The sequence below is a fragment of the Miniopterus natalensis genome, chromosome X (genome assembly GCF_054644295.1).
Source record: "Miniopterus natalensis isolate mMinNat1 chromosome X, mMinNat1.hap1, whole genome shotgun sequence".
Taxonomy (NCBI): Eukaryota; Metazoa; Chordata; class Mammalia; order Chiroptera; family Miniopteridae; genus Miniopterus; species Miniopterus natalensis.
Window position 1 is genome coordinate 36,934,143 of NC_142103.1, and position 11,023 is coordinate 36,945,165.

Genomic DNA, 11,023 nt, shown 5'->3' on the forward strand with positions numbered 1-11,023 from the left:
TACACATCATAACTCCAAATTTTTGTTATGTTAGTTATTTGACTTTGTTTTTTAATGGATTAACACAAAAGGACATATATTCTTGTATCACAGTTTTATAACAAATTTAAAAATATGTATTTGATAATTGTATTTCAATGTAATTGGTTTATTTTCTAATTGTTTATTTTCTTTTATATGTTTTAAAGTATCACACTGTTGAGAATTCCACAGGCTTCATCAGAGTGCCAAAGGGATCCTTGACAGAAAAAGTATTAAATAACCCCTATTTAGAGAAGTAGACTTGTTGCCAAACATTAGAAGAAAGACTTGAATTCAGCCTTCCTCGAAGTGCTCAGAAACCTTTAAAATCTAAAGCAAATCCTCAGGCACACTATTCATATAAAGTTAGCCTTATTATCTAAACATAATAGGAGAAATTCCAAAAGATCCCCTTACCTGAAGTAGATTGCCTAATTCCAAGGCCCTGAAGTTCCCAGCATTAACTTCCAAGTTTCAAGGCCTAAATTCATTTTACCTGAGACAAAGAATTATGAAATTAGGTGTATTAATACTTTCCCCCAAGGAGAGAGTGCATCTGGGTTTTCCCTGACAATGTGACCTGAAGAAATAACACTTTTTCTTCTCTCTTCCTTCCTTCCTTCCTTCCTTCCTTCCTTCCTTCCTTCCTTCCTTCCTTCCTTCCTTCCTTCCTTCCTTCCCTCCCTCCCTCCCTCCCTCCCTCCCTTCCTCTTTCTTTTTCTTTCTTTCTTTCTTTTTTTCTTTCTTTTCTTTCTTTCTTTCTTTCTTTCTTTCTTTCTTTCTTTCTTTCTTTCTTTCTTCTTCTTTCTTTCTTTCTTTCTTTCTTTCTTTCTTTCTTTCTTTCTTTCTTTCTTTCCTTCTTTCTTTTTTCTTTCTTCTTCTTTCTTTTTCTTTCTTTCTTTCTTTCTTTCTTTCTTTCTTTCTTTCTTTCTTTCTTTCTTTCTTTCTTTCTTTTTCTTTCTTTCTTTCCTTTCTTCTTTCTTTCTCTCTCTCTCTCTTTCTTCTTTCTTTCTTTCTTTCTTTCTTTCTTTCTTTCTTTCTTTCTTTCTTTCTTTCTTTCTTTCTTTCTTCTTTCTTTCCTTTCTTCTTTCTTTCTCTCTCTCTCTCTTTCTTTCTTCTTTCTTTCTTTCTTTCTTTCTTTCTTTCTTTCTTTCTTTCTTTCTTTCTTTCTTTCTTCTTTCTTTCTTCTTTCTTCCTTCCTTCCTTTTTTGATTCTCAACTTTTACACTAGCATACAGAGTACATAATACTTGTATAGTGCACTTTACAGTGTTGGTTCTAAGGGATAAATGAACTTCAATGAATGGTAAAGAAGAATGCCTTGGAAGGAGACCATGTGATCATCAATATGAGTAGGAGAAGAAAAGGAAAAGTAAATTAGCATAAGCTGGATTTGATATGATTAGCCTGTGAATGGAAATAAATGAAGTATAATGATATCATGACTTGGATACAAATTATACAAGATGTGGGAGAGAAACAAAGGAGGTGAATAAAGGGCAGTGATTGTTACCCCACAGGAACTTCAAAATGCAGAAAACAATGGATTGTAGAGTGGAGGCTGAATGCTGAAGAACTATGACATTTGTTATAAAAATAATTGTCAAAAATTTTTTACTGAGAGACTATTATTAAGTTTGATTATAATAAAATCAAGAAGTAAAACTGAATAAATTAAAGACAATAAGGGAGAACTGACACATTTCCACATGATGTCAAACTATACATCTTACTCTTCCTACAACACAGCCATGTTCGTTTATTCGTCCATTCAAAAACAAATTCATTAATGTACTAATACAAAAATATTATTAAACACCTCCAATGTTTCTTCTCTAATAGATCTCACTTTTAAGTGAGGATAAATAGAAAATAAAATTATTAATAATATCATTTTATATTGGGAAGTAAGTAGGGGATTTTAGATAAGGTCTCTCCTAGTATATGATATTTTAGTTGAGTCATGAAAAGAAACAAACACTTATTTAGGGCCTTTTATGTGCCTGAGACTATTAGCCACAGACAATGCATCTTACATTCAAAATGGGACAGCACATTAAAATATTGAATAAGCAAGGTTATAACAGATTTTAAATGTTCTATGAATAAAAAAGCATGGAACTAAAACAAAGAAAGGGATGATATTCAATGGTGGTCAATTTAGGTAACTAATATGTGACAGAAAAAAAATTTCAGGGAGAGGGAACAGCAAGTGCGAAGGGTCTGTGGCAGGAGAGAGCTTGGGATGATATGAGATGTGGTCAGAGATGAAGATGAAGGCCAGTTCATGTAAAGTCTTGGAAGACTTTTTTTTTTACATTATTTTACATTTTAATCAAAATAAAAATTTTTATTTTGAGAAAATCATAAATTCACAAGCAGTTGTAACAAATAATACAGAGAGATCCCCTGTATTCTTTCCCGTTTTCCCCAATGGTAACATCTTGCAAAACTTTAATACAGTATCATAACTAGGATATTGACCTTGATACAGTCAAGATATAAAACATTTCAGTCATCACAAGGATCTCTTCTCTTGCCCTTTTATAGCTGCATCCACCTCCTTCTCCACACCACTCCCTTCTCTGACTCCTGGCAACCACTAATCTGTTTAACCTTTCTATAATTTCATCATTGCAAGAATGTCATATAAATGGAATCATATGGTATTTTATCTTTTGGACCTGGCTTTTTCACTCAGAATACTTATTCAGAGTTTTATGTAAGTTGTGTTTATCAATAGTTTATTCATTCCTTTTTGTTTCTGAATAACATTCTAGAGTATGAATGCACCATAGTTTATTTGACTATTCACCCATTGAAGGACATTTGGAATGTTTCCAGTATTTTGCTATTATGAATAAAATTGTTATGAACACGTGTCTACAGATTTTTAAATAAAAATAAGTATTTTTTTCTATGGGATAAGAGCCCAGGAGTTCAATTGCTGAGTTATACGTTAGTCACATATTTAATTTTATAAGAAATTACCAAATTGTTTTGCACAAGGACAGTGTCAGTTTACATTCCAAAAATATATTAATGATCTAGATCCTCTGTATCCTCACAGTATTTTCTGCTGCCTCTATTTTTTAATCTGGCATCCTGATAGCTGTGTATCTATTTATATTCTGATTGATATCTCATTGGGGTTTCAATTTGCATTTCTCTAATAGCTAATGATATTGAACATCTTTTTCATGTGTTTATTTGATTATTTGTCATCTGTATATGCTCTTTAGTGAAATGGTTCATATGTTTTGCCCATTTTTAATTGGATTGTTTGTTTTTTGTTATTTATATTTTAGACTTTTTTATATATTCTAGATACTACTAATCCATCAATTTTGTGGGTTAAACATATTTTCTCTCAGTCTGTAGTTTGTCCTTTCATCCTCTTAACAGAGTCTGTCTCAGAGTAAAATATTTTAATTTTGATGAAATTTAATTTATACATTTTCCCTTTTATGAATTATGCTTTTAATGTTAAGTCTAAAAGCCCTTTGCCTAGCCCTAGGCTAAAAATTGTCTCCTGTCTTTTTCTAAATATTTTATAATTTTATGTTTTAAGTCCATAATGTATTTTGAATTATTTTAGTATATGTATAGTATGGGGTTTGGCTTGAGGGTTCTTTCTTTCTCCTTTCTTCTTTCTTGTCTGTGAATGTCCAATTGATCAACACCATTTGTTGAAAAGGCTATCCATTCCCAATTAAGTTGCTTTTATACCTTGTGAAAAATCATTTGAGCACATTTGTGTAAATCTACCTGGGTTTTCTATTCTGTTCCATTGATCTCTCTCTCTCTGTCAGTACCACACAGTCTTGGTTACTGTAACTATTGAATGACTTAAATTTGGGTAGGATATTTCTTCTGATGTTATTAAAATTATTTTAACTTTTCTTGTTTGGAAGTCATTTAAAAGAATATGAATATTATTCCAAAAACAGAAAAAGAATCAAATGACTTATTTTACACTTTAAGTTACTTTTTTTGGTACTGTGTGGAAACTGAACTGTATGGAGAATATATCAGTTAAGAATCAGTTGTGAGTGTGATAACAGATGGATAAAAACGGTAACAGTAATGATGGAGCAAGGAGGGCAGGTATGAGATACATGTTGGAGATAGAACTGATGAGATTTATTGGTGGAATGGATGATCTGGGGAAGGGACACAGGAAAAGGAAAGGTCAATGATGACTCAAAGATTTCTTTAGTTACTAAGTGGATGTTGGTGGTATTTATTGAGAGGTGGAGATTGTGAAATAATTTTTTTTTCTTCTTTGGTGAGAAGGAATCAATAGTTTCCTTTAGCCTGCTAATTCTGAGATGACTATAAGTCATGCAATTAGGCATGCCCAATAAGCCTATGATTATGCAAGTCTGAGCTCAGATGGCAGATTTTGAATAGAGAGGCCCACATTGTAACCATCACTTTACAGATATACACAGCTGTGGAAATTAATGAAAACATCCAGGGAGAAAAAAGATAGAAAAAAAAAGATGTCCCAGGACTGAGTCCCATAATATTCAGTCTGGGTAGAGGAACAGGCAGCACAACAGAATGGAAAGAAACCAGTAGTAATTTGGAAGGAATTGCAAGTATCAAAAACATCAAATGAAGATAGTACTGTTTCAAAAAGGAAGGAGTCATCAACTATATTCACAGAATAATTTTTTGATATGGATAAATTGGAAACAACTTAAATGGTGATCAACAGGACAATGGACAAAAAAATTGTGGTATATTATTACAATGAATCTCTACACATTATTTAAAATTAGTTGACTCACGTAGTTAAATCTCAGAAACAAAGTATGAAGTATAAAAAGCAAGTTGTAGAATAAGTTATAGTATTTTATCATTTGCTATCATATTTCAAGCCTGCAAATCAATATTATATAATGTTTCTGGACATATACATATTTAATGAAAGGGAAAAAATTATAAATACCAAATTAGTACAGTGGTTACTTCACTGAATGAGAAAGGAAAGCAGATAAGGGGAAAATTTTTAACTTATTTTTTATTTTTTGAAAAATATAACATTTCTTTTATAGAAGTGATGAATACATAGGATTCTATTATGTTATTCTCTCCAGTTTCTTGTATATTTAAAATATTTTATTATTTAAATAACTAAAATATTTTAAGTAATTAAAATAAACAATTTTGTTATAAATATCATTCAAAATAAATCGTTCTGATCACCCCTGCAATTAAAGTGCAAAATTCATGTACAAATTTAGAAACTTTTCCCAATTATTTATAATCATAGTCATTTCTCCAAATCAGTATCATTTATATTTATTTTTTATTAGATTTATAGTAGTGACGTTGGTTAATAGCATTATATGTTTCAATATTATTTCTAGAGACTTTTCTCTTTTGAGTTTTTCCAAAAATTTTACATGGATTTCACTAAAAACAACTTATTTACAGTCAACATTGATCTACAACGTAAATAGAGAGTAGCGAATAATCTGGCAAGTTGGTTAAGTGGAAGTAAGTTAAGAAAACTACTGCAATACATGTTGGAGAAAGAACTGATAAGATTTATTGATGGAATGGCAGTTTTGCAGAGGGGACAGAGGAAAAGGAATGGGTCAGTAATGACAAAGATTTCTTCATTTAGTAACTTGGTGGGTGTTGGTGGTATTTATTGAGATGGAAAATGAGGAAGATTTCTTTTTAAAGAAAATTTCTACTGTAATTTCTCACTTTTAATATTTTTAATTGAATGTTTAAATTTTCTGGATTTAAAATATCTACATATTGTAATAATTACTTCTATCCTGTTCTAATCTTTACATATTTTGCTTTTCTTTTTTTCTTTCTAGTTTTTGCTGATTACAAATTCAGGAACATTGTTTAGAAGTGATTATTATAATAGAGACGTATGTCATGTTCTAGGCAGTAATGCGTAGATTAAGATAAATGTATGTTTATATTGTGGCAATAACCTTCTTTCATAAAACACAGATGTTTTATTCTGAGTGCATTTTAATTTTCCTTTTTAGTTTAAGCATAGTTATTAGGAAGAGAGAGCTGGCTACATTTTTATATGTTTACTTTATAAGGCCTAAAGTGGAGAAATACAATAGTCAGGTTTTGAGACAAATCACACTCTGTGTTAAATATAAATATGACTAGAGTGTGAAATACATAACTGAAAAAGAAAATTAGTAATGATGAAAATACAATTTAAGACTCTTAAAATTGTTTTTAATATTTGTTTTCAATAATATGTATAATTATTATATATTACACATAAGCAGTAAAATCCAAGGAATTAATAAACTAAAAGGTGTTTAATACATAATAACAACTATAAGGATTCAGTACCTAATGTTACAGTGTCAAAAGCCATTCCTTTTCCCCCTCTCAATTCTGGAGAATGATTTTGTGGGTTCTAAAGTCTAAATTTACCTCTGTGGTTTTTAGCTCCAACAGCTCTTTCCTCCTGGCCTAGTGATTCACAGGATTTATGTGCAAGTCAAACCTCTGTGTTTCTAATGGTCTGTAAGGAAACCATGCCCTTGTTTTAAAGTGGTAACTATTAGATTACCTTAAAAGTGTCATATTTTAGAGAAAGAGTCCTAATATACATGTTTTATATATTCTTTTACATATATTAAATATTTAAACATAATTAAGCATAACATTAAACACAGAGATGATAACACTAGAACAGTTTCATTTTTGGATACAGGTACAATGTCAGAGTACTTTTACTTTTGAAATGAGTATTCTATTCAAGAGATATAATCTGAATGTTCAGCAAGTTACCCATTTCCTAAATTACTTCAAGTAGTCTACTGTACCTTCAGAAATATACCACACTAAGGTTTAACTAATATAAATTTTACTGAAATCTAATTCACTGTCATCTACTTATGATGAAATAATAGTGTTATGTGAAAGGCTTTTTCTTGATTGATAAGTATTTCTTTAAAATGCCACAAATGTGCCCCTGAGTCTTCAGTACTATTTATCAGGGTTAGAATTCTGATTCTAGATCTTTTTTCTTTAAACATATACATCCCTGGTGGAAAGCAGAGCAATTCATCAAGCTATAGTGGAAATATTCCCTGAGAAATGTTCAACCTCCTTTGTACTAAATTTAAGCTGGCAAAATATAGTGAAAATAAAATAAAATCTAAAATCTGCACCTCCCCCCCCTTTAGTATTTATGCCCGAGAGGAAACTGTCACATTAAGCTGTCTAAATGGCTAGTGTGAGTAGTATCTCCTATTCTAAGAAATTGATGATCTTTGTTATCTCTTAATGCATAATGAATTTGATTATTGCAAATAGTTCACTGCAACCTAAGCAACTCTAGATAAACTTATAAAACCCTCTTTCTAAACAACAACTCTCATGCATGATCAAGCCTTGTATTATCTGCAACCTCCACCAAGAGGGCAAATACATCTAGAAGTTAACCCAATTTTTCTAAGTAACTAAACTTCAACAAGTTTTCTTAAAGAAAATATAAATTATCTATATGTGTATAAATTATTATATCATAATATATTTCCCCCATCTTCCCTTTGAAAATCATAATAGCATTGTGTACATCATTCTAAGTTCCTAGAGCTACACTTAAATATCTAGGCCAATTGTAAAAATACTCACAACTAGGCCACTATAACCTCAGTACTTATCTATCATCCTTTTTACCTACCTTCTTACAAAAACTATCAACAAATTTTATAAAACTTAACATTCATAATAGACTAATATGTGAATAATAATGAAATCTTGGCTGATGAGCTTTAACAGAAAAATATGCACTAGGCTTTGGCCTTAAGGTGCTCAGGATCCAGTGAAGGAGAAAAACATGTCAACAAACCATTACAGCATAAGATGGCAAGTGCCATAATAGAGATATACACAAAGCATTCTAGGAGCACAGAGAAGAGAGTGACCATGTCTACCTGAGAAAAGTAGAAAGATTTTTGTAAGGTCAGATGTTAAAAATACTCAGAAAGAGCCACCTCATAACAATGCCCAAGGACCATTTGTTAATAGGCATGGCAATGGCTAGCACACTGTGTTCATTTTTGAGTTGAATCCCAGGGAACTCCGTTCTTTCCTAATGGCAGACAAGCCAAGTTCCAAAAGCAGCTGAACATGGGCAGTGGTTTCAAGTGTGGGCTTCCTCCAGACATATTTTGTTCATCTTATTCAGCATTTTAAAAATTATTTTGCCCAGCCTGGCGTGGCTCAGCAGTTGAGCGTCAACCTAGGATCCAGGCGATCAGGGTTCGGTTCTCAGTCAGGGCACATGCCCTGGTTGTGGGCTCGATCAATGACTCTCTCATCACTGATGTTTCTGTCTCTCTCTCTCCTTCTCCTTTCCTCTATCTGAAATCAATAAAGATATATTTTTAAAAAATTATTTTACTTTACTGTCATATTTTCAAGTTTGCCATATATACTTTACCACTCCTTGCTGTCTCACATGTAGCCAGCTTCATTCACTGATTTCATTTTTATCTGTTTACATTGTTTAAGTTTTATTTTTATATGCATACAAGTTTCAAGAAAAACAAAAAATTGCAAGATATAGAGTATAACATATCAAATGAAATCACTCAGAATTATTTCAATGTGTACCTAAACTGTGTAAAGTACATGTATAAGATACATTATATAATTTGTTTTGAGGTTTCAAAAAGCAGTGTTTTGTTTTAACCACTGTATGATACCATTGTCATATCATTCAAACAGTGCATATTTCTAAAGTTAAATTTTTAAAAAATAATAAATTAACACATAACTCTAAGACAATCTGATAGATGAGCTGCTTTTACTATGATCTTCAAAATTGTGCTGTTTAGTTCTTCTACAAAAAACAAGAAGGTTGCTATAGTTTTTCACCTTCTCAGAAAGTTCATCATTGGTCAACTGTGTGGTAAGAATGGTGTACAGATGGCCAAATACCAGTTTATCTAGTTCAGCAGGCTACTTATTGAAGAAATATGGTTGTGTTCCAAGTCTTTGAGAAAGAGCTTGAGAGCACTGGTCAACAGCTTCTAAGAGCTGGCCCAGAGTCTTGTTAAATTTGACTTCTCACTGTTTCTGATAGACCCAAATATGTTTCAGAGGCCAAGGGTAAGGAGATCCATACCTAGCATGTGTGATCTCCCCTACTGTAGTTTGGTCTGACCACTGAATGTACAACTCTGCAGTCAACAAGCATATTGCTGATTAATTCCATGTAGGCTTTTATTTCTGCTTTTTGGACTTCATCCAGCCCATCACTAAGAAAATGGCCCTTGGCTTTAACCAATTGGACTATTGGCCCAAGTTCTGATACTACTTGCTTTCCTACAAGAATAAAAGGTACCTTAGCAGATGGAGACAGATATTCTGCATTTGCCTTACAAACCACTTTGATAGGCAGATTACACATTTGCAAAAAGGCCTGCAGAGCAAGAGAAGCTGCACTGTCAGAAAGCAAAATTTGCTCCCCTTTCACTGCTGATATAATGTAGCATTTTCAGGCCAAGGTTCTGCAGGCGGGATCTGTGTGAGGAAGGATTCTGCTACTGGAGACATGTCGGCCGGGCGGCCCTGCCTCTGTGGTTCCTGCTCCCCTCGGCCCTCAGTGTCCTCCTCCACAACCCCAGTGGCCCCTGGCAGCTAACAGGCCTGGCCCGGACTGAGACTTGGACTTGAAAAGTCCAGCACCACTGGCTGGGGGCCAGGACCCATAGGTTATCGCCACGCTGGGCCAGGGACTTTCCGTTGCTCATTTGGTTCTGCTGTTGTAGTGTTTTATTAGATCTTAACTATGATTTTAAATGTAACACTTCAAGCATTAACACTTTCAAGAAATACGAGATTGAACCCTGGCCCGTGTGGCTCAGTTGGGCATAGTCCCATGCACCCAGAAAGGTTTCTGGTTTGCTTCCCTTTCACATTGATGTTTCTCTCCCTCTCTCTCTCCCTTCTTCTCTCTCTAAAAATCAATAAAAAATCTTAAAAAAAGAAATAGCTTTATTGAAGAAAGTAGGACATAGGTCTTTGATAATTCCATAAACAAGTTTTACTCATAGAGGCTTTTAGGATGCAACCAACAAGTGCAGAGAGATTTGCTTTCTGTTTTGGGCACAAATTGATCGAATGGCTCTAAATGACTAGGACCATAAGTAGGTGTTTATTATAGATTTTTAATGGAGTTTTATATTTAAAATAAGGACTCCTGATGGCTCAATGCCTTAATCACATATATTAGGCCACTAGTATTATATTATATTTGTAGATAATTATTCTGATACCAATTCCAATATGTGGATATTCTAATACCTCCAAGCAACTCTTAGAAACCAGCTTGATGTCTTACAATTCTATTCAAATTTGACACTATCTACCAGGAGACATCATGAGATGCCACAGGTTAAGGGCTTGGTCCTACAAGATGGCCCCCACTTCAGATGCCAATCACAAGTCCAGGTTGTCACCCGTGTTTCTGATCCATTGGCTATAAATTAAAGTTTCCTATGACCCCCTCCTTAAGTTTGATTAATCTGCTAGAGCAGCTCAAATAACTTAAAGAAACATTTTACTTACTAGATTACAAATTTACTGTAAAATGATATAACTCAGGATCAACCAGATGGAAGAGATGCACAGGGCAAGATATGGGGAAAGGTGCAGAATTCCCATGCCCTCTCAGAGTGTGCTACTATTCCCACATCTCCACTTGTTCACCAACAAGTGGTAAACTTGAAGTGGAGGCTTTAGTATGCAGGCATGATTGATTAAATCATTGGCCATTGGTGTTTAATGCATCTTTCAGCTTCTACCACTCCCCAGAAGTCATAAGGGAGGGACTGAAAGTTTCCACACTTCTTATCACTTGCTTTGTGCTCCTGGCAGCCAGCCCCTCCCTCCTCAGGTGCCCTAAAGTCACCTCATTAACATAACAAAAACACCTTTCTTGCTTGCTCTCATCTCAGGAAAGTCCAAGTTTTAGGAGCTCTGTGCC

The 11,023-nt window shown here is 33.4% G+C and overlaps 1 pseudogene; it reads right to left on the minus strand.

Moving 5' to 3' along the window:
• Nucleotides 1-8,811: 8,811 nt before the first annotated feature.
• On the minus strand, nt 8,812-9,591 carry LOC107527559 (metaxin-2 pseudogene; annotated as a pseudogene).
• Nucleotides 9,592-11,023: the final 1,432 nt, after the last annotated feature.